The sequence below is a fragment of the Pseudophryne corroboree genome, chromosome 11 (genome assembly GCF_028390025.1).
Source record: "Pseudophryne corroboree isolate aPseCor3 chromosome 11, aPseCor3.hap2, whole genome shotgun sequence".
Lineage (NCBI taxonomy): Eukaryota > Metazoa > Chordata > Amphibia > Anura > Myobatrachidae > Pseudophryne > Pseudophryne corroboree.
In genome coordinates this window covers 358,201,486-358,227,187 of record NC_086454.1, presented here as the reverse complement: position 1 = coordinate 358,227,187, position 25,702 = coordinate 358,201,486, and positions in this window count along the sequence as shown.

Here is a 25,702-nt window from a genome sequence, read left to right as displayed (position 1 = left end):
ATTCCCCAGTCTGTCTGTGAGTTCATTTGTTTTGCATCCCTCTCCGTTCAGACACCAGTACATTCCTGCTGGCACTGGTGTGCATAACAGTACCGCGTGCTTAGTTTCCCATCTCCACTACTGTGGCGCTAGTGAGTACCATCTGCCGCAGTGATCCCAAGCCACGGTAGTGTGCTAAAGTTATTGTTTGTCCTGTGTGACTGGGCCTTCCTTTTGTGTCCCAGTCTGACTCCAGTTCCGTACTTGCCTTGCCCAGCCTCCCTCAGCAGCCTTGTCTATCATAAAAACCTGGGTCATCTGAGTACTGGGCGGTCCTAATCCTTCCGGGAAAGGCGGCTGCTATAGGCAAAGTCTTTGGTTGCTGGAGGATGAAGGACTGCTGGGAAAGAGCCACAGCGCCACCTAGTACCATCCTGGTGGCGCCGCTAGCAGATGTACAGTAACGCCGGTTTAGTTGGCTGGAGATGTGGGTGGACAGCCGAACTTTTATTTTTTTTCAAAGCAGCAATCATTTACAAGAAAAAAACTTGCCTGTAAATGATTGCTGCCTTAAAAAAATGTCTGATTTCGTCCGACAAACCCGCACCACCAGGCAACACGGACACATTACATCCTGCCCGTCATGACTTTTCTAAAGATACTGTACAGATCACAAAAACTTCATCCTAGCAAGCAGACACCATTCACCATCTTTTACGGTTGGATTACCTTATTCTTAGATGCCGCGGACAAGAAGATTGATGAGTGATCATCCAGCTGGACCTAATGGTCAATGCGTTTGTAGCCAGGGTCTATTGCAGAAATCCTTTTTACTAACTAAAAGGTTATGAATAGTCCAAGGGAAACCATATTTTTTCCCAAAATCATGACAGGAAACAACAACAATCTCTGGTGGGTCTACACATTTATTGCAGCTAGTCCTGGTGGGAGACCAGTCTCTTGCAACTATAAGCAGTTGCAAGAGACTGTAAGAAAACGTCTGAGTTCAGTTGGCATTCCGCACAGCCGCCGAACTGGAACTTCATTACATCCCGGCCCTCATACTTGATCATGTGACTGCATATCAAAGAGGGAAACACCAATCCAAAACAATCTACAGCTTGAATCAAAGTGGATCCGTAAATTGGGTTCATTAATACACAAGGGCCTTAGCGAAACACTGGAACTTTCATGTTTTTTACGTAGACAGCTGTATGCGGTATCTCTCTCCAATATCTTCATCACCATGTATAGTTAGCGTAGCCATTATCATTTCTGTATGTTTGAATACCCTGATGAAAGTATAATACATACACTGAAACGTTGAAAATAATAATTTTTAAACCATTCACAATTTGATTCCAGTTTATTTTTGCAATTTGAGAGAAGCCCTCATTGCAACCAGTAGCGGATATTGCTACGGGCAAGCAGGATTCTTGCCAAGGGCGTCGCCTTCCGGAGGGCGCCGCCACCGTGTCAAGATCCGCTACTGGTGCCGCCCAGTGCTGTGTAGATGCCCGGTGCTGTGCGGTGCACGGTGAAGTCATCGTGCACCGCACTGCATTGTGGGAGCGGCACATAGACGCTAGAGGTCATAATTGACCTCTAGGGTTTATGCGATGCTATGGGAGAGATGTCAGTATGGGAGAGACGTCGTGACGTTTCTCCCATAGATCAGAGGAGCGGCGGCGCTGGCCGGAGACGAAGGGCAGCAGCGGTCGGGAAGCAGGAGCGGGGATTGTGAGTATTAAATTATTTATTATTATTTTTTTTTTGTTAGCGGCGCAACTAGGGGGCAGAACTCTAAAGGGGGCACAGTACTGGGGGCACAGCTCTACAGGGGGCAAAACTACTGGAGGCACAACTCTACAGTGGGCACAGTACTGGGGGCAATACTACTGTGGGCACAGCTACAGGGGGCACAGTACTGGGAGCACAACTACTGAGGGCACAGCTACAGGGGGCATAACTGACCACGCCCCTTCTCCATGAAGCCACGCCCCTATTTTTCGCCCTGGGCGCCACAAGGTCTTGATCCGGCCCTGATTGCAACCATATGGACAGTCTACGTGTGTGCAAAGTGATTGCCACGTAACCATGTAACACGTTCGTTCCTTACAGTAGTATCTGCCCTTTTTTTATACGTACAACTCTTTTTTGTCTTTTTGAAATAAAACAAATATTATTTATTTTGCAAAATATAACATTTAATTAAACCATACTTGTTAGTAAATAGTCTTCAGCGACATACATTCTTAATTACCAAAGTCATTTCATTAATCAACGGCCTTTTATAATACCGAATGATGGAACCATCAATCATATGTCTAGTCTTAGTCAGTTTTTGTTTCAATGCGCAGAAGAAGTATGGAGAAAAAATTCTGCACTTCAGGTTCGCTGCGGCACATACTAATTGCAAAGGAAAAAATATAATGATCTGAGTTGTTAAAATATATTTACTGGAAATAATTAAGACGTCTGGACTGAAAAGATTAAGGGATTTCCGCATTAAAACACATAGGAGAAATTCGGCTCCAGGTAAAATGTGCGACTTGATGATAAGCCAGACTCATATTTTGTAAAGAATTTCTCAATTAAAATGAATCAGACATTGCATATAAAAATGACTCTTATTATTAAGTCACAATAGCAGACACAGTTTTCTCAAAGTTTGTCTGAGCCCAATGATACAATATATGTCAGCGACCAGGGTAATGTATCAAACAGTTCATTTTTGGTGCATATTATCCACCAATGCTAGACGCTGCTCTTTCTGATCTGTATTCTCACGCATTGTAAGGTCTATCATCCTCCAGGCCATGTTCACATGGGTACTTGAAAACAAGGCTTGTTAACAGCAAAAGCAATATGTAATACTTTGTCCAGCCTTTTAACAGAACATTCACAGCCTCCAAGCAACATAGGGGATCATTCCGAGTTGATCGCTCGCTGAAGATTTTCACAGCGCAGTGATCAGGTTAAAAAAACGGCATTTATGCGCATATGTATGCCCCGCAATGCGCACACGCGACGTACGGGTACAAAGCCCTTTGTGGTTGTGCTCCAGTTCTAGCGAAGTCTTTCTTCGCACTGACGGCCGCAAGAAGATTGACAGGAAGGGGGAGTTTCCAGGTGTCAACTGACCATTTTCAGGGAGTGTTTGCAAAAACGCAGGCGTGTCTGAAAAAACGCAGGCATGGCTGGGCGTTCGCTGTGCGGGTGTATGACGTCAAATCCGGACACAAATAGGCTGAAGTGATCGCAAGCGCTGAGTAGGTTCAGAGCTACTCTGAAACTGCACAAACTGTTTTTGCAGAGCTCGGCTGCACATGCGTTCGCACTTCTGCTAAGCTAAAATACACTCCCCAGTGGGCGGCGGCATAGCGTTTGCACGGCTGCTAAAACTAGCCAGCGAGCGATCAACTCGGAACGACCCCCTAAGGACTGAGCATTAATGCTTGTGAACGCAGTGGGGAACATTGAAACTGACACAAAGCAAGGGGTAGGAAAGCTCGTCAGATAGTATCTGGTCCATTCTCTTACATTCAGTTTTTGGACTATCATCAGTAAAGAACATTTTTGGGGGCTGATTTATCAATGAGTTTTAACATAAGCAATGAGTTTTAAAACTCATAGCGTATGATAAACGGTGCTTCAGCCAATCAGCTCCTGTTATGTGTTTAAAAAATTACAGTTGGGAGATGATTGGCCGGTGCACCATTTATCATATGCGATGAGTTTCAAAACTCATTGTGCATGATAAAACTTGTTCATATATCAGTCCCTTATTATGAGCCACACAGCATATTAGTGATGGCTCACACTGCCCGCTCCGTCCTTGCTAGGTAACTGAGTAGCTACACTGGATTCTGGTCCTAGTGTTACTAAGCAGCCAGGACGCCATCTTGTTGCTCACAGACTACAGACTGATGTAGTAAGAGGGGCTTTTGCTGGGGTATTTTGATTGGCTCAGTAAAAGGCTGGGAGGGCTTAGCCTCCCTGCCGGTTATAGCCTCCTTTCCCTGCATGGTATCTGACCTGCCCATGCTCCTGCCTTGTTTTCCTATTTATTTCCTGAATTCCAGCCTGTATTTTGTCAGCTAACAGTATCTTTCTGCTTAACACCTCAGCAGACTGTAACTTCCTGGTTTCCAGCCTGTATTTTGTCAGCCAACAGTATCTTTCTGCTTAACACCTCAGCAGACTGTAACTTCCTGGTTTCCAGCCTGTATTTTGTCAGCCAACAGTATCTTTCTGCTTAACACCTCAGCAGACTGTATCTTCCTGGTTTCCAGCCTGTATATTGTCAGCCAACAGTATCTTTCTGCTTAACACCTCAGCAGACTGTAACTTCCTGGTTTCCAGCCTGTATTTTGTCAGCTAACAGTATCTTTCTGCTTAACACCTCAGCAGACTGTAACTTCCTGGTTTCCAGCCTGTATATTGTCAGCTAACAGTATCTTTCTGCTTAACACCTCAGCAGACTGTAACTTCCTGGTTTCCAGTCTGTATTTTGTCAGCCAACAGTATCTTTCTGCTTAACACCTCAGCAGACTGTAACTTCCTGGTTTCCAGCCTGTATTTTGTCAGCCAACAGTATCTTTCTGCTTAACACCTCAGCAGACTGTAACTTCCTGGTTTCCAGCCTGTATTTTGTCAGCCAACAGTATCTTTCTGCTTAACACCTCAGCAGACTGTAACTTCCTGGTTTCCAGTCTGTATTTTGTCAGCCAACAGTATCTTTCTGCTTAACACCTCAGCAGACTGTAACTTCCTGGTTTCTAGCCTGTATATTGTCAGCCAACAGTATCTTTCTGCTTAACACCTCAGCATACTGTAACTTCCTGGTTTCCAGTCTGTATTTTGTCAGCCAACAGTATCTTTCTGCTTAACACCTCAGCAGACTGTAACTTCCTGGTTTCCAGCCTGTATTTTGTCAGCCAACAGTATATTTCTGCTTAACACCTCAGCAGACTGTAACTTCCTGGTTTCCAGCCTGTATTTTGTCAGCCAACAGTATCTTTCTGCTTAACACCTCAGCAGACTGTAACTTCCTGGTTTCCAGCCTGTGTTTTGTCAGCCAACAGTATCTTTCTGCTTAACACATCAGCAGACTGTAACTTCCTGGTTTCCAGCCTGTATTTTGTCAGCCAACAGTATCTTTCTGCTTAACACCTCAGCAGACTGTAACTTCCTGGTTTCCAGCCTGTATTTTGTCAGCCAACAGTATCTTTCTGCTTAACACCTCAGCAGACTGTAACTTCCTGGTTTCCAGCCTGTATTTTGTCAGCCAACAGTATCTTTCTGCTTAACACCTCAGCAGACTGTAACTTCCTGGTTTCCAGTCTGTATTTTGTCAGCCAACAGTATCTTTCTGCTTAACACCTCAGCAGACTGTAACTTCCTGGTTTCTAGCCTGTATATTGTCAGCCAACAGTATCTTTCTGCTTAACACCTCAGCATACTGTAACTTCCTGGTTTCCAGTCTGTATTTTGTCAGCCAACAGTATCTTTCTGCTTAACACCTCAGCAGACTGTAACTTCCTGGTTTCCAGCCTGTATTTTGTCAGCCAACAGTGTCTTTCTGCTTAACACCTCAGCAGACTGTAACTTCCTGGTTTCTAGCCTGTATATTGTCAGCCAACAGTGTCTTTCTGCTTAACACCTCAGCAGACTGTAACTTCCTAGGTTCCAGCCTGTTGTCTGTCTGCCGTATCCAGTTACTACTCCTAAGTACTTCAGCATTACTTATTGGATTTCCAGCCAGCAGTATCCAGCCAAACCACAGTACTGCCAACATAACCTTTATCTTACTGCTGCTTTCTGAACTCCTGCACTTATAGGACTATCTTCAGTATCCCAGTTCCAGTATCCAGCTCCTACAGTAGTTACTGGCCGGCGATTACCGGAGTTGGGCTTGATTCTGGCCACAACCTGTCTTTGCCTATGCCAACCACTCTCACGTTCAACTTGCAGTTTCCAACATAAACTCCTACTACTTTGGGTATAAGTCCTGGGGGTACCCAAGTACCTGTGAGAATACAATCTCTACGGGAAATGTTGATGCTGTAGGTGAAGACCTCTTTAGCTGGGTTCTAAGAGTTCATGTGGTTATCCGGATGTACCCTAACAATTGTATAGGCTTTCAGCATGCAAAATGTGAGTGCCCTATTTCAGTGCCCATGCCTATGAGCTTTTATGGTTACAATAAGAGGTCTTTAGTGTTGTGTTTGGGCTATATGGTCCATGGATAATGAATCAGGAACTATTACTATTCCCAAAGCGGCTATTGTGTGGTCCTGACTGACATAACATGGAATGTTCTAGTGTAGGATGAAAATAGATGTCAGGCGTAAAGATTGTAAATGACTGGGAGCTATAATACTCCAGACTCTAGGTTGCCTCTAAAAGGGACCTTATCCCACTTACTGTACTGTATCTTAGTACACGGGAGATTCTTTACAAAGGGAGCACATAGTAAATGTTGTGGCATGGCATGGGTATTTAGAGATGGTAATGCTTTTGTAAAGCTCTGCGCTTGATCTCCCTCATAGTCATTGTAGAACTAATTACCCTATTTTAATGTACAAAATATTACATGACTCCACAAGATAGAATGAATAAGTCAGCAGTATGCCGAAAATGACAGGGTCATAGGTACAATATGTTCGCTTTGTGGAATATTTAATCAAGGACACACATTGAAACAGTTGTTTGTAAGACATTTGGGGGCAGATTTACTAAACGTCGGGTAATCGATGCCGCTGATCAACTCTGGCTATGACCAATCATTTTAAAACAGCGATAGGAATTAGAGATGTGCACCGGACATTTTTCTGGTTTTCTGTTTTGGTTTTGGATTCGGTTCCGCGGCCGTGTTTTGGATTCGGACGCGTTTTGGCAAAACCTCCCTGAAATTTTTTAGTCGGATTCGGGTGTGTTTTGGATTCGGGTGTTTTTTTTACAAAAACCCCTCAAAAACAGCTTAAATCATAGAATGTGGGGGTCATTTTGATCCCATAGTATTATTAACCTCAATAACCATAATTTCCACTCATATCCAGGCTATTCTGAACACCTCACAATATTATTTTTAGTCCTAAAATTTGCACCGAGGTCGCTGGATGACTAAGCTAAGCGACCCAAGTGGCCGACACAAACACCTGGCCTATCTAGGAGTGGCACTGCAGTGTCAGACAGGATGGCACTTCAAAAAAATAGTCCCCAAACAGCACATGATGCAAAGAAAAAAAGAGGCGCAATGAGGTAGCTGTGTGACTAAGCTAAGCGACCCAAGTGGCCGACACAAACATCTGGCCCATCTAGGAGTGGCACTGCAGTGTCAGACAGGATGGCACTTCAAAAAAAAAGTCCCCAAACAGCACATGATGCAAAGAAAAAAAGAGGTGCACCAAGGTCGCTGGATGGCTAAGCTAAGCGACCCAAGTGGCCGACACAAACACCTGGCCCATCTAGGAGTGGCAATGCAGTGTCAGGCAGGATGGCACTTCAAAAAAATAGTCCCCAAACAGCACATGATGCAAAGAAAAATGAAAGAAAAAAAGAGGTGCAAGATGGAATTGTCCTAGGGCCCTCCCACCCACCCTTATGTTGTATAAACAGGACATGCACACTTTAACAAACCCATCATTTCAGCGACAGGGTCTGCCACACAACTGTGACTGAAATGACTGGTTGGTTTGGGCCCCCACCAAAAAAGAAGCAATCAATCTCTCCTTGCATAAACTGGCTCTACAGAGGCAAGATGTCCACCTCCTCCTCATCGTCCGATTTCTCACCCCTTTCACTGTGTACATCCCCCTCCTCACAGATTATTAATTTGTCCCCATTGGAATCCACCATTTCAGGTCACTGTGTACTTTCTGGAGGCAATTGCTGGTGAATGTCTCCACGGAGGAATTGATTATAATTCATTTTGATGAACATCATCTTCTCCACATTTTCTGGAAGTAACCTCGTACGCTGATTGCTGACAAGGTGAGCGGCTGCACTAAACACTCTTTCGGAGTACACACTGGAGGGATGCATCGGAGGAATCCCAGGCAGGAGAGGACTCGTCAGACTTGACAGTGACATGGCCTGCAGGACTATTGGCTTTCCTGTGTAAGGAGGAAATTGACACTGAGGGAGTTGGTGGTGTGGTTTGCAGGAGCTTGGTTACAAGAGGAAGGGAAGGGATTTAGTGGTCAGTGGACTGCTTCCGTGGTCATCCAAAGTTTTTAAACTTGTCACTGACTTATGATGAATGCGCTGCAGGTGACGTATAAGGGAGGATGTTCCAAGGTGGTTAACGTCCTTACCCCTACTTATTACAGCTTGACAAAGGCAACACACGGCTTGACACCTGTTGTCCGCATTTGTGTTAAAATAATTCCACACCGAAGAGGTGATTTTTTTTGTAATTTGACCAGGCATGTCAATGGCCATATTCGTCCCACAGACAACAGGTGTCTCCCCGGGTGCCTGACTTAAACATACCACCTCACCATCAGAATCCTCCTTGTCAATTTCCTCCTCAGCGCCAGCAACACCCATATACTCATCCTGGTGTACTTCAACAGTGACATCTTCAATTTGACTATCAGGAACTGGACTGTGGGTGCTCCTTCCAGCACTTGCAGGGGGCGTGCAAATGGTGGAAGGCGCCACCTCTTCCCGTCCAGTGTTGGGAAGGTCAGGCATCGCAGCCGACACAATTGGACTCTCCTTGGGGATTTGTGATTTAGAAGAACGCACAGTTCTTTGCTGTGCTTTTGCCAGCTTAAGTCTTTTAATTTTTCTAGCGAGAGGATGAGTGCTTCCATCCTCATGTGAAGCTGAACCACTAGCCATGAACATAGGCCAGGGCCTCAGCCGTTCCTTGCCACTCCGTGTCGTAAATGGCATATTGGCAAGTTTACGCTTCTCCTCAGACGCTTTTAATTTTGATTTTTGTGTCATTTTACTGAACTTTTGTGTTTTGGATTTTACATGCTCTCTACTATGACATTGGGCATCGGCCTTGGCAGACGACGTTGATGGCATTTCATTGTCTCGGCCATGACTAGTGGCAGCAGCTTCAGCACGAGGTGGAAGTGGATCTTGATCTTTCCCTATTTTACCCTCCACATTTTTGTTCTCCATTTTTTAATGTGTGGAATTATATGCCAGTATCAATAGCAATGGCCTACTACTATATATACTGCGCACAACTGAAATGCACCACAGGTATGGATGGATAGTATACTTGATGACACAGAGTTAGGTAGAGCAGTGGCCTACTGTACCGTACTGCTATATATTATATACTGGTGGTCAGCAAACTGTGCAAAACTGAAATGCACCACAGGTATGGATGGATAGTATACTTGATGACACAGAGGTAGGTAGAGCAGTGGCCTACTGTACCGTACTGCTATATATTATATACTGGTGGTCAGCAAAATTATGCACTGTACTCCTACTATATACTACAATGCAGCACAGATATGGAGCGTTTTTCAGGCAGAGAACGTATAATACTGGTGGTCACTGGTCAGCAAAACTCTGCACTGTCCTCCTACTATATAATACTGCTGCTCCCCAGTCCCCACAATAAAGCAGTGTGAGCACAGATATATGCAGCACACTGAGCACAGATATGGAGCGTTTTTCAGGCAGATAACGTATAATACTGGTGGTCACTGGTCAGCAAAACTCTGCACTGTACTCATCCTATATAATACTACTGGTCCCCAGTCCCCACAATAAAGCAGTGTGAGCACAGATATATGCAGCACACTGAGCACAGATATGGAGCGTTTTTTAGGCAGAGGAGAGAACGTATAATACTGGTGGTCACTGGTCAGCAAAACTCTGCACTGTACTCCTCCTATATAATACTGCTGGTCCCCAGTCCCCACAATAAAGCAGTGTGAGCACAGATATATGCAGCACACTGAGCACAGATATGGAGCGTTTTTCAGGCAGAGAACGTATAATACTGGTGGTCACTGGTCAGCAAAACTCTACACTGTACTCCTCCTATATAATACTGCTGGTCCCCACAATAAAGCAGTGTGAGCACAGATATATGCAGCACACTGAGCACAGATATGGAGCGTTTTTCAGGCAGACAACGTATACTGGTGGTCACTGGTCAGTAAAACTCTTCACTGTACTCCTCCTATATAATACTGCTGGTTCCCAGTCCCCACAATAAAACAGTGTGAGCACAGATATATGCAGCACACTGAGCACAGATATGGAGCGTTTTTCAGGCAGACAACGTATACTGGTGGTCACTGGTCAGCAAAACTCTGCATTGTACTCCTCCTATATAATACTGCTGGTCCCCAGTCCCCACAATAAAGCAGTGTGAGCACAGATATATGCAGCACACTGAGCACAGATATGGAGCGTTTTTCAGGCAGACAACGTATAATACTGGTGGTCACTGGTCAGCAAAACTCTGCACTGTACTCCTCCTATAATACTGCTGGTCCCCAGAATAAAGATATTTGCACTGCAGCCCCCTGAAACAAAGTGAGAGGACGCCAGCCACGTCCTCTCACTATCATTTCCAATGCACGAGTGAAAAATGGCGGCGACGCGCGGCTCCTTATATAGAATCCGAATCTCGCGAGAATCCGACAGCGGGATGATGACGTTCGGGCGCGCTCGGGTTAACCGAGCAAGGCGGGAGGATCCGAGTCTGCCTCGGACCCGTGTAAAAAGGCTGAAGTTCGGGGGGGTTCAGATTCCGAGGAACCGAACCCGCTCATCACTAATAGGAATTGATGCTAAACAAGCCTGCTTTAACATTCCTTTCTATTGCCATTTTAAAACCACCGGTCAATGATGCTGAAGACTGGCTGATTCGAGAAACTGACATTTAGTAAATCTATCATTTGAGGCTTGAGGACATGGGTGTGATGCAATATCCCGGCATAGTGGCTAGGGCTAAATTTAGGGGAAGGGTGGATAGGGCTAAATTTTGGGGGGTGATGGCTCACTCACTGACTCATCACCAATTCTCTTACTTTCCGATATGTCAGGAAGATGAAATGTAACATAGGTATTCTGCAGGTGGGAAACAGGAAAACTACGTAATTAGGATTTTAATAAACATCCCCTAAGGGGATGAACAGGAGGTTGACATATTGACGTCATTACTGAAGTGTGGCTTGCGTTGTGTGAATGATAACGCCCAAACGGACAATAGGATAAAAATTTGGATTGCACCTCCAGTGTGTAGAATTTAATAAACTACAAAAATAGTCCTGTCACTTTTTACCGTATCTGCTACGGATGCTCCTCGGGTAACACCAAGACCCATGGATTAATAATTACTTAAATTAAGACGTCTCAAATGTACAGCTTTATAGATTTACCAAATTTTTCACACTCATTTATATGTACAACCGTGAAAATCTGAAACTCTCGTGTGAAGAATGGGTAGAACAGACAGTGTATATAGACTGTATATATAAAAATGTGTGAAGGCAGTGGGGAATTGCAGAGTAGTGCAGAGGATGGGATGTACTGAATGCCATCTCATTTCACCTGCTGTACCCAGGTAAGTCAATGGTTATTGCTGTTGACAGCTGTGTTCATCCCTAGCTGCAGCCTCCTTGTTGGCATGAGCTACCTCCACCACTTCTGGTAAAATTAAAGGAAAGCTGACCGAGATACGTTCAGTAGAACAAAGAATGACCAGAGGTCCAGTGGCTTCCATTGCTGAGTTTCAGGGTTTCTTCTTTAACCAAAGTAAATCAAAATACTCAAAGTTACTTTAAATAAACTATTTTAGTTGCACACAATAAATGCAGAACAAAGGGTGAGAGAGTCACAAAGGCATATGGTATAAATGTTGGATCTTCTTAGATGTTACATCATGGCTTCCAAGTTACAATGTCTGGATGTAAGATAAGCACAAAAGGAAGAGCCATAGGAAAAAGTACATATGTAAAGTACAGTAGAAAAAGGCAACCACTATATTACTGGGCAAGAGAACAATAACCTGGCCAGGAGAGGCAACAGGGCATGATTTAGATATGAAGTCAGCAGGTGTAGCCCCTCCTGGGCCTTAATCCTAACCATGAACCCCGCTTCTCACCTTTGCAATGTCATCTGTCGGTGAGCCGGTGGCGATATCGTGAGTGGTGTTGGGATTCTGGCATCGGTCAAATGACCGCCGGCATCCTGAGAGCTGAGATACTGAACGCATCTCTCTAGAACAGTGATCCCCAACCATGGTCCTCAAGTACCCCCAACAGTTCATGGTTTCCAGGTCACCTAGTAGGGGCACAGGTGTATTCATTACACACTGACACATTTTAAAGGACCCACTGGTGGAGCAAATTATTTCTCTTGCAATCCTGTGAGGAGACCTGCAAAACATGAACAGTTGGGGGTACTTGAGGACCACAGTTGGGAACCACTGATCTACAACATGAGTTAACAGTTAAGCAAGGAGCTGTCCAACATCTAGAATTGCTCAGTCAATGGAGCTGCAGCCTCCAGGGCAGGAGTCCTGAATTCAAAACCTAAAACTGGTTGCTCTTTCAATTTTCCATTGAGTTTGTCTTAGCACATGCTACATACTTACTCGTCTTACTACACCGTACGTGCTATGCTAAGTTCATCTTTTTGGATATGCCTTGCACCATTCTAAGACTTGAGCGTGCATCACTCTGCAAAACATTAATTCAAGTCATCAGGTTGGAAACAGAATTTTTTAAATGCAACTTTTAACAGACCACGTTCTTCAAATGTTCCTTTAAAATCACCCGGCGTTAGTTCAACTCTGCTAGTGTATCTCTGGGAAAATAAGTTGCCTTAAACTCATTTGAGCAGTACAGATTTATTCAGCATAAACACAGCTCTTTCCTGAAACAACCAAACATTTTGCTAGGTTCTAAGTTGTTTATATTGTGCCAGCGGCAGATTTAGAAGCTCCAGACTAAAAGAAGCAACGAGATACGTTCAAACTTAAGCGATGACTCAGACATTTTCGAAACTCGCCCTGGGAGCATGCGGCCGATAACATCTTGACGAGCGTTTGAAAATGAATTGCCGATGGCAAGCGCTGACCAGAAGATCAGGAGTTCTGCAAGCATTGTTGTTAAAATCTTAACTGCTATTGAATTGTCTTGACAGCCCATTTGTCATTCAATATGTCAGCCTGAATATTGGATAGCACTAAACAATGAACCAGCCCCTGTTTTGCTAATCTCTCCATGGGGTGTTAGTAGAGATGAGCCAACTTCCTGCGGTGAAAGGATTCTCAATATTGGCCGAAAAACCAAATCAATTTACAAATCTTGTATTAAGCTAAAAAGCTGTTTTAAAAAGCTATTTATAGTGTAACTTTGTTAATACTTTTCTTTTGTACTCAAAAGTCAATTTTGATTAAAAAAAAACATGAAAAAAAATGTTCCGGATTCTAATTTTTTTTTTCAACTCGATATCCGCAAATAGGTTTGCCATGAAACACAGACGCTGGTATACCAGTGAGAGAGAGAGATGGGAGGGAGAGAAAGAAGAGGGAGATGAATAAGTAAATTATGTGAATAATTCCAATGGATTCCTCATTTCATTTCACCACAATCCGGTAAATGTTCTTTCCAAAAACAAGTGCCATAAGCATATAATAACAATATGGAGGTATGGGACCTTTAAATGATGAATCGTGTCATACATACTGACTTTATCAACTTGTGTACCCTTGTACAGACACCATAAAGAGACACACTAAAATGATATATAACAGTAATTAATGCTAATTGAACATGGGGAAAGATTGGGGGAAATGTTTATATGCAGGTAAGTATAAAAATATTTTAAAAAGGATAATTGATGCTTGTGCCTATTTTGGCTGGCACCAACATGAAGATGAATTATATATACCCCTTTCACACCGCAAAAATAACCTGGTATCAACACGGTATATTGCCGAGTAGACACGGGTTGCTGTACGGTGTGTGCGCTGAGCCAGTATTTCAACCCAGGAATAAAGAAGGGTTATTCCCGGGTTAAATATCGGGTCAGGTGCAGTGTGAAAGGGTTGCTAGGTCGATGTGACCCAGGACCCGTTCACTGCATAGGGAGAGGCGGCGCAGAGATTTTGTCATCTCCCAGCGCCGCCTCCGATGCAGGCTCCATCTCCGCCCCCGTGGGCAACCTGACACGGCATATTGCCGAGTCGGGATGGCGGTGTGTAGGGTCCAATGCCGAGTCCCAACCAGGAAGGACCCGTTTCCAATTCCAGGGTGGGACAATGCAGTCAAAAACAGAAAGAAATCACTTTCCCAATTGTCCAACATTGAAAGGATACAAAGCACCAGATTTTCTGCAAGTGTTTCAATATATTCTTATGGAAGTGACCAGCAATGATCTATCATTTGCGCAGACACCTCGTAAGAAGTAGTTTAGCGTTGCTTACATAGTTTTCTTTTTTACCAAGATCCCAGGAATGCCTCCATGGACCATATAAATGTTGTAAGTCATAAAGATGGGAGTGTGGAAATGTTTTTGAATTAAATATTTTGTTTTTCAGAGTCGGAGACCTGTCTTTATTTTAACATTGTTATTTTTACAGGTGCACTTCAGATCCCAGCAGGTCCTCTATGCCAAGACTTGCTGGCACTTGTGATCCCTTCTGCTCTTCCATGGCTGGTAAAGCCTAGCGCTGGTAGTGTAAAGTTATGGGGACCTCAATTTTTCCAAAAAGTCTAGTACTCATAGGGGTATATTCAATTGAAGTCGAAAGCTGCCATCTGTCGAAAAGATGGCAGTTTTCGACTTTTTTTAGGTCAGAATGGATTCCGACCTATTCAATCTAACCCCAAATTATTCGACAAGTGGAGGAAATTTGACTTGTCGAAAAGCATGTGGATCGGCGGAATAGCCGTTTTGGCCCCCTTTTCAACCATCTCAATTCAATTTTAAAAAAGTCGAAGTGAGATGCGGGAGCAGAGACGGGGAGAGCCGCGGGCAGACGGGGAGAGCCGCGCCGGAGGATGTCTTACAGCTGCCGCTCACAGCAGCGTCCAACCGGCTCCAGCAAGCGAGAGGAGGCGGGGGGGGGGAGACAGGGGAGAGCTGCGGGCAGATGATGTCTCACTAGCTGGAGCCGGGTGGACGCTGCCATGAGCGGCGGCTGTGGCATCCTCCAGCTACGCTGCCCGCTGCTGTAGCGCTGCTCTCCCCCATCTGCCCGCGGCTCTCCCCTGTCTCAGCTCCCGCATCTTAATTTGACTTTTTTTAAAGTCGAATTGAGATGGTATTGAATAGCCCAGGTTGGATCCATTCCGACAAAGGAATATCGGAATGGTCTGACTTCAATTGAATGTACCCCATAATCAATTTGACGCCAGTCCTCATGATTTTTCTTTTTTAATTATTTCATCTAAACCCAACTGTTGGCATTTTTGGTAGTGGGATCGTTCCATGGTTGTGGGTTTAGAAACTAATGGACAATGACAGCATTAAAAGTAATACATAATAAATACAGCGTTTGGGATCCCCAAACTGCTAATGTTGAACATCGGTTACATAACACCGGTCAACCCAACGTTTACTAGGTCTACCTCCAATTGTTCTCACTTTTTGCAGGCACTCACGCCTGTGCTTTGGACATCACTGAAATGCTGCAGAAATTATGCGTACTCCACTACTCAGGAGGCGAAAATGTCAGAAGAATGTTGACTTTCAAAATTTGCTATAATAGCTTTTATAGGCTGGTCCACGAAAAATTGGGGTAAGGCTCAGCGGGGCCATTTTACTTTAACTGAGATTATTTTAAGGCAGAAAGTGCCACAATAATGGAAAAAAAACCCTTATCTGAAAAACATTACGTTGCATATTCAACTGCTCATTGTGGCTACTAATTTCTGGCAGTAATTTACTGTAATTCTGAGTATATTAAATTAACTGTTCAATAAAAGAAAAACTGTAGTAATGTAACTGACTTTTTGATTTATCATTGATCAATTCTGACACTTGCCATTGTCCTATCCATGTCTATAAAAATTCTATATTCACTTTTTTTTACATAGTAAATTAATTTAGATCATATACTATAGGATTCAGTCTTTATTACCAATCCTATTACCAAACATAGGGGCCTATTTATCACCATCCGCATCCAGGATACGGATGACAGGTGATAAAATCGCCCAAACTCGCAATGTGATAACTGATTACATCGCAGGGATATATCAATTATTGCGTGCAGGGACAGAGCTTGCGGTCAAGCTGTGTCCCTGCGATGATACTCTGCAGCATCATCAGGGTATTTTTATCATCGGGGTATTTTTCGGAAAAAATACCCTGATGTCCTGCTGCAAATGCATCGCCCCCACCCGATGGACCCCCCTGTCGCGACTACCCCCGCGTGCCGCGGACCCCCCCCCCCCCCCAAGAAGATCAATATACTCACCACTTCAGGGAGCCAGTCTGCGCTGCTTCTGCTGGGCTGCCCAGCGCCGGATCCTGCCACTTTGCAGTGCCACCTTAATGCACCGGGGTCACATTGCAGCACATGGGAGACCCAGCGCCCGGAAGCGCTCACCGGAGCAGGGACACCAGCTGCCTGGACAGGTGAGTATGGTTTTGGGTTTTTTTTTCCACTTTTTACACTGTAATCAGCTTTTGAGTCCATTGGACACACATAGCTGATCACTCTGCCGGGTCCCCGCTCAGCTTTCTCTGCCAGGGGCAAATGCCACATTATCGCAGTGCTGCCCTGTGATCTCGCCAGCCTGAGCTAGCGCTAATATCACAGGGCACACTGCAGTGTTTTTTCACATTTTTTTTTAGTAAATTTGGTCACATCACATTTCCCATTATAAGTATGGGGAATGCGATGTGACTTACTAAAAAACAGTGATTTAAAGGGTTTGGAGCAGTTTTACATGACTACAGCTCCAAATGCCCTTTAATACATTCAGGTGATACTAACATAATGTGAAAAGGGTGTGAAAACAGAAAGCACCCTTTTTCACATTATTTTAGTAAAAATAATGTTGATAAATAGACCCCATAGCGTTTTGTTTTTTTGTTTGCAGGAAGCCAGTAGTGATTTCTGAATGTTTTATGGATTTTTAATTTGTTACAAGTTATGTAAGTTTTATAGCTATGCCAGTGGTGGAACTTGTGAGTGGTGGGCACAGGTAACTCCCCCGCTTCACCCCAAACCAAGTTCACAATGGGTGACAGCAGGGCCGGTGCTAGGGTGTTCGGCGCCCCCCTGCAAACTATAAATTTGCGCCCTCCCATATTCCTTTGGCGCGCGCCGGGAAAAGGGGTGTGATCTCACAAGTAAGGGGCATGGCCACACAATAGTGCCCCCATTTAAAATTACGCCACAATGTAGCACAATCTTATTAATCTTATACGTAATGCCCCACCCGTAGTAGTAGCGTCCTTATATGTAATGCACCCCAGTAATAGTAGCATCCTTATACATAATGCCCCCCAGTAGTAGTAGTGTCCTTATACATAATACCCCCCCAGTAGTAGTAGCGTCCTTATACATAATGCCCCCCAGTAGTAGTAGCATCCTTATACATAATGCCCCCTCCCGTAGTAGTAGTGTCCTTATACATAATGCCCCCCAGTAGTAGTAGCATCCTTATACATAATGCCCCCCAGTAGTAGTAGCATCCTTATACATAATGCCCCCCAGTAGTAGTAGCGTCCTTATACATAATGCCCCCCAGTAGTAGTAGCATCCTTATACATAATGCCCCCCAGTAGTAGTAGTGTCCTTATACGTAGTGCACCCCCAGTAGTAGACGCGTCCTTATACGTAATACCCCCCAGTAGTAGTAGCGTCCTTATACGTAGTGCTCCCCCAGTAGTAGAAGCGTCCTTATACGTAATTCCCCCCCTAGAAGTAGTAGCGTCCTTATACGTAATGCCCCCCCCAGTAGTAGTAGTGTCCTTATACGTAATGCCCCCCCCCAGTAGTAGTAGCGTTCTTACATGTAATGCCCCCCCCAGTAGTAGCGTCGTTATACGTAATGCCCCCCCAGTAGTAGCGTCCATAAAGCGCGCGCACAGACATACCACACACACAATTCACACATATATACACACACATACACACCCACCATATACACACACACACTTCTCTCTCACCCTCCACTTACCTAAGCCAGTCTCCCTCTATACAGCAGCCTGGTCCGTGTAGCTCCGCCCCCTTCCGGGCATTTAGCCATGCCCCCTTCCGTCCCGTGTAGCTCCGACCCCTGCTGTCCCGTACTCGGCGCTGTCACACAGCACAGGTGAGGGGAGGGGAGGGGAGGGAGGAGGGAGGAGGCAGGAGGCTTTTCATGCTGCAGGTGCCCGCTGCCAGTGCCTGTCATACAGTGACAGACACAGCACTGGCAGCAGCAGGAGGGGGGACAGGACGGCGCAGCAGGGAAGGGATACAGAGCAGGGGAGGCGCCTATCCGTCCCAGCGCCTCCCTGCACTGCATCCCTTCGCTGAGCGGGTAGCGCCGGGCCTGGGTGACAGGGAGAGGCAGAGGCTGACAGGGTAAGGCAGGGGGAGGCAGAGGGTGACAGTGGAAGGCAGGGAGAGGCAGAGGGTGACAGTGTATGCCAGGGGGAGGCAGAGGGTGACAGTGTAGGGCAGGAGGAGGCAGAGGGTGACAGTGTAGGGCAGGGGGAGGCAGAGGGTGACAGTGTAGGGCAGGGGGAGGCAGAGGGTGACAGTGGAAGGCAGAGTATGACATGGAGAGGCAGTGATTAAGAGGGGGAAGAAATGGGTGACATGGAGAGGCAGAGGGTTACAGTGTATGCCAGGGGGAGGCAGAGGGTGACAGTGTAGGGCAGGAGGAGGCAAAGGGTGACAGTGTAGGGCAGGGGGAGGTAGAGGGTGACAGTGTAGGGCAGGAGGAGGCAGGGGGTGACAGTGGAAGGCAGAGTATGACATGGAGAGGCAGTGATTGAGAGGGGGAAGAAATGGGTGACATGAAGAGGCAGAGGGTGACAGTGTAGGGCAGGGGGAGGCAGAGGGTGACAGTGTAGGGCAGGAGGAGGCAGAGGGTGACAGTGGAAGGCAGAGTATGACATGGAGAGGCAGTGATTGAGAGGGGGAAAAAATGGGTGACATGGAGAGGCAGTGGGTGACAGTGTATGCCAGGGGGAGGCAGAGGGTGACAGTGTAGGGCAGGGGGAGGCAGAGGGTGACAGTGTAGGGCAGGAGGAGGCAGAGGGTGACAGTGGAAGGCAGAGTATGACATGGAGAGGCAGTGATTGAGAGGGGGAAGAAATGGGTGACATGGAGAGGCAGTGGGTGACAGGGGTACAAGGACAAAGTCCTGCGTGGTTCAGAGAACAGGGAGCATGTACCTTGTGGGGGCAGGAACACACTGGCCTTTGTAGGTGTGATTCAGAGGAGGGCACCCGTGTGCATCTCCGGGTGTGCCCCCTGCTCTCTACGGCACTGTAGACTCCGGCATTGTGCAGGTCTCCAGGAAACATGGCACTCACCATGATCCGGAGACCAATTTGGCTACTGTGCATGCGCGGTAAGCATTTTGGAGGCGATCTCCACCATGACCGCAGCGCCCGACGATGGACTCCAGAAAGGTAAGTATTAAAATGGGTACAGTATGTGCAATGTGGGCCCCCCTGGACCCATGGGCATGTGTGCACCGCACATTGCACCCATTACAGAAATGCCTATGGGCCTTTGCTCTGTCTGTGACAGGGACCCCGCCGCTTGTGCAGGCAGACTCTGACAGTGCCCGTTACACCGGGTGTCAGCTGCTGAATCAGAATAAATGTTCAGCTTTCTGGTAATTAGTGGCAGTATGTGGCTGTGATCACCAGCGCTGATAAATGTAGAAACTGTAGGGGATAGGGCAACATGGACGGTGTAGTGGTTAGCATTACTGCCTCACAGCACTCAGGTCATGGGTTTGATTCCCACCTTGGCCTCAACTATGTAATAGGAGTTCTGCCTCTGATATAAACTGGGTTTAGTAGACGTTGTTATGTTGGTTGACTAAGGGCCTTATCCTGAGGTGGCCGCAGAAGTGCCTGCAGCTGTGTCTATACAGTAATCGGTCACCCGTCTTTATGCAAATACTACTATAAAGCCCCGCCCATAGGTCCAAATGTGCAAGGACTGAGGCGCCTATTGTCATTGTCCATACATGCAGTAATACCGATTGGTCCATCCTTAGACGCCACCATGGGCTGCACCACCACAATGTGTAACATCCTGTGTCAGTGGTCGTGCATCTGTGGGCCTGATTCATAGTTTTACGTTATGTAGTTACTGCTGAATTATGCTATTGCTAATATAGCAGGAGGCATCTTGGGCAGTTGTGGACCATCGTTCAGTTGAGAAACCTTCAGGTTTCTCAGAATGGCCATCTCAGATAGTCATGTTGACCTTTTGACCCAGTCGACCTTTTGAATCTGTCAACCTTTTGAACTTTCTACCTTTTACAGGTTGACCTTTTGACCCTGAGGACCTTTTGAACCTGTCAATCTAATATATGTTGACCATTAGTGGTTGACAAATTGACAGTAGACCTTTTTAGTATAGATCTATAGCCTGGATACCATGTCTGGCACTGGCAGTGCGTCCACCTTGGAAGCCGGCAGTTGTATAAATGTTTTCTTTAGGACTTTAGTTACAACTTGTCATTAGAAATAATCCACGTGTGTCCTATAACTATTTGTTCCACTCAGCTAAATCACCTGATTGCCACCTATTGACGCATGGGATGTGCTAATTCCTGCTGATTACAATAATTGGCTAAATAGTTACAGTGCTAACTAACCACAATATAGATCCGAGGTTCCTGGCCCATAAATCAATGCAGGAAGTTTGAACTAACAAAAGTTGCTTAGTTTTAGGATCTTCTAATTTGTTCCTCCGTTCTCCACTTTTTAAAAACTGACTAAAGACCATTTAGGAGACCACAAAAAAATCTGGACAAACTTTGTAGTTTTACATTTTCAGCAATAAGTGCAAGGACAATTTCTGGGCATCTCAACAGCCCACACAACCACGTAATGGGGGTACGGGTCATACTTTGCTGGTTTACATATCGAACTGTCAGATGGAGAGGACAATAATGCAATTTCAATGTCTAACCTACAGTGCTGGCGTTAGCCACATCATAGATCTACAATGTCTAGGTAGATAGTCAATGGGCCGGATGTAATGAAGTCCGACTTGGCTGGAGGTGCGGGTTTCCATCCGAACTCGGACATTTTTTTAAAGTTGCCATCATTTACAAGGCACAACCATGCCTTGTAAATGATTGGTGCTTTAGTAAAACATCTGAGGGCACACGTTTGTACTGATGGTGGTCACATAACATGGAATATACCAGATGTGTCCTAAACCCACCCCCCCAGAAAAAACTTGTGTCGACCATTATCATCTTGACCTTTTTTTTTGTCAACCTTTTTTATCTGTTGACTTTAACCACTGTTGACCTTTTATCTGTCATCCTTTAGCATCTGTTGACCTATTGTACCTGTTGACCTAATCCATGTCCACCATATGCTGTTGACCTATTGACTGCCTACCTAGACACTGTAGATATATTATACCATAGCCAGTACTTCCCGCTTCTACTGAATACTACTTACTGGTGCTGCTATCCATTATCCATGATAACTTAGCGAAATCTCACTCTACCCTGCAAAGGTCTCGGCTAGCAGATCTGCAATTTTTGCATTGGCTATTGAACTGATAATTTGAAGAATTAGTTTGGTACACTGGCATAAAACATACCTCTCTAAACTAGGGATGGACATCGAAATACAATGGTTTCAAGCAGTGGCGGAGCTAGCGAGCGGTGGGCCCAGGTGCGACAAAATGCTTTGCTCCCCCCACCCCACATCCCATCCAAGTCCACCCCCTCACCCCTGGAGAGGATCTGGTGAGCGGGACCTGTCAGGGCCAGAGAAATGGATACCTAGCGACAGTGCCGTAACTAGATATTTTACCACTGTGTGCAAGAAACGGCATTGGAGCCCCACCCCTGCATGCAAAACAGGGGCACTGTGCGTGCCGTAAGCGTGCGCAAAAATACATAGGGGCGAGGGTTCATGGGGAAGGGGTGTGGCCACAAAATAATACCAATTCATAAAACGGTGCACAGTAGTCTCCATTATTCAAATTACCCCGCACAGTAACACCACTACACCAGGTAGAGACCCTTTTACACCTTACGGCGGACAGATCCCCTTTTTACACATTGCGGCAGACTGCGTCCTCTTTTTACACATTACGGCAGACAGCGTGCCCTTGTTGCACATTACGGCAGACAGCGTCCTCTCTTTACACATTATGGCAGAGAGCGTGCCCTTGTTACACATTACGGCAGACAGCGTGCCCTTTTTACACATTACGGCAGACAGCATCCCCTTTTTACACATTACGGCAGATAGCGTGCCCTTGTTACACATTACGGCAGGCAGATTCCGGCAGACAGTCACCCTTTTTGGAAAGAAAGAACGAAAGAAAGAAAGAACGAAAGAAAGAAAAGAAAAAGAAAGAAAAGAAAAGAAAAGAAAGAAAGAAAGAAAGAAAGAAAGAAAGAAAGAAAGAAAGAAAGAAAGAAAGAAAGAAAGAAAGAAAGAAAGAAAGTGCAGCTTCTGGCAGAGTTCCCGGGCAGGATGAGAAGAAGGAGGAGGGAGCCGCAACAGCGCTGTGTTATTGGTGGAGGCGCTGCTGCTGCTGTCCCTGTCCTTCACCATAGGCTGTCCTCCACCGCTGTGAATGCTGGGATGCGCTTCACAGCGGCGGAAGACAGCCTATAGTGAAGCAGAGGGACAGCAGCAGCAGCGCCTCAACCAATAAAACAGCGCTGCTGCGGCTCCCTCCTCCACCTCCCTCCTCCTCCTTCCCCCCGTGTCCGTTGCGCTCCGCTCCTCTCCTCTCCAGGCGGCTGTGTGCTGCGGGCAGCGGTTGCCTGCAGCACACAGTGGCATGTAATGAGTCAGTATGACTCATTACATGCTTTTGGCCCCTGGACAGTGGCGGGCCCCAGTGCAACGCACTGGTTGCACTGGCGGTAGTTCCGCCTCTGGTTTCAAGCCATCTGTGTTTTTATTTGATGGTAGTGTTTTTATCATACGATGGCGGTATTACAATGTTTTTCACTATTGAGTGGTATTCATTTGATGGTGTTCCGATGGTTGCCCTAGCCTCGCCCCCAACAAGTTTCAATGGGGCGAATGCAAATGTTATATCTGCCCCCCCTGCAGTGCACATGGTTTTGCCCAACTGCTAACAAATTTGTTGCTGCGATCAACTCTGAATTACCCCCTTTATGTCATGTCACTTTGGGGGTCATTCCAAATAGATCGCTCGCTGGCTACCTTTAGCAGCCGTGCAAACTCTAGCAGAAGTGTGAACGCATGTGCAGCCGAGTGCTGCTAAAACAGTTTGTGCAGTTTCTGAGTAGCTCTGAACCTACTCAGCGCTTGCGATCACTTCAGCCTATTCCTGTCCGGATTTGACGTCATACACCCGCCCAGCGAACGCCAAGACACGCCTGAATTTTTTAAGACACGCCTGCATTGTTGCAAACACTCCCTGAAAATGGTCAGTTGACACCCAGAAACACCCCCTTCCTGTCAATCTTCTTGCAGCCGCCAGTGCGAAGAAAAACTTAGCTAGAACCAGAGCACAACCACAAAGAGCTTTGTACCCGTATGTCACGCGTGCGCATTGCGGGGCATACGCATGCGCAGAAATGCTGTTTTTTCACCTGATCGCTGCAAAAATCGGCAGCGAGCGATCAACTCGGAATGACCCCCTATGTCCCTGCCCCCACCAACTTCACAGTGCTAGCCTCTGCCGTCTGCTGAAGGAAGGTCTGACCAGGGTGCAACATTTAGCAATCTTAGGGGTCTATTTACTAATCCTTAGATGGAGATAAAGTACCAGCCAATCAGCTTATAGCTGTCATTTTCCAAACACAGCCTGTAACATGACAGTTAGGAGCTGATTGGCTGGTACTTTATCTCCATCTAAGGCTTAGTAAATAGACCCTACAGTACTTAATATGCAGTAAGTATTCTGTACCCTTTAAAGAAATGAAGAATCTAATGGAGCACAGTTAAGTGTAGCGGTCACATACGCCGACTGGAAGCGGCCACTTTGTTATCTGGGTCATTCCGTGGGTGAGACTTATTAAACCTACTAAAAAGGACAAGTGGAGAAGATGATATTATATCAACCAACCAGCTTCTAGCTATCACTGTATAGAACGTACTATATGGATGATAGCTAGAATGCCATTGGTTGATACAAGCAACACCTCCTGTTGTCTTCTTTAGAAGGATATAATGGACACCCCAGGCAGCCTGGGAGACTTGTGCGCCTGATTCAGAAATGGACGCAGTTCATACCGCAGCTGCGTCTTTGAATGCAACTGCTGTACAAATATATGTTAATGAAACAGGAGGCGGGATTTGTAAATAGATGCCTCTTGTCAGCTTCTCTGACCCGCTGCTGCGTCCCAAGACACAGCATCAGATCACCTGCATGAACATCAAGGTTTTCCTATCCAAGGACGCAGCCATTGGCCTCAGCATGCCATGAAAATGGGCCCGGCACAGTGTCGGGCTGGAGCATGAAGGGCCCACCGGGGGTATGCAGTGGTGGTGTTACGCACACCAGTGCTAACAGGAGTATACCGGTGTATGAACAGAGAGGGAAGCGAAGCAAACAAACTCACAGACAGTATAACATAACATACACAGGAGGTGATGGAATAACTAATAAACACAAAGTGAACGGAGAAGCCCAAAGGCTCAGGAATTGGGTGTCTCCCTAGTGTCAGGAATGCTCAGATGGAATAGAGCGGACAATGAAGCGATGTGTAGTGATTTAACATGTGGAGCACCCGAAATGATGTTGCTAAGAGCAACAGAAAAAACCCCAAAGGGTTACCAACGGGTGTGGGAATAAACTCCTTGGTCAGAGATAGAAATATACACACAAGGGGGTAAATTTACTAAGCTCCCGATTTTGACCGAGATGCCGTTTTTTCATCAAAGTGTCATCTCGGTAATTTACTAAGCAATAATCACGGCAGTGATGAGGGCATTCGTAATATTTTGAAGTCCTAGGAAAAAAATCACGAATGAATACACCATCGGTCAAAATGCGGCTGTTTAAGTATGAATCTCGGTCATTTACTAAGAAGTGCAAAGCAAAAAAAAACAAACACTGGGGTAAATTTACTAAGATTCGTATTTTCCCGTTTCAGGTCAAAGTTCAATCACGAATGACATCGAAAGTGTAAAACTGCAACTTTTTGAATTGATTACGACTAATTTACTAAGCTGTCGTATCCGGATTTTTCTTTTGTTCCGATGTCGATGTCATTCGTGGTTTTTTTTCTATTTTTACGGCAGTGATTAGCAAAACACTGCCGACTTTTTTTACAACCAATCTCGGCCGGATCTGTGTGATCCGTGCTGGGTTTTTTTTTTTTTTTTAATTAAACACTGTAAAATAATAAAAAAAAATGCGTGGGGTCCCCCCTCCTAAGCATAACCAGCCTCGGGCTCTTTGAGCCGATCCTGGTTGCAAAAATATGGGGAAAAAAATGACAGGGGTTCCCCCATATTTAAGCAACCAGCATCGGGCTCTGCGCCTGGTCCTGGTCCCAAAAATACGGGGGACAAAAAGAGTAGGGGTCCCCCGTATTTTTAAAACCAGCACCGGGCTCCACTAGCTGGACAG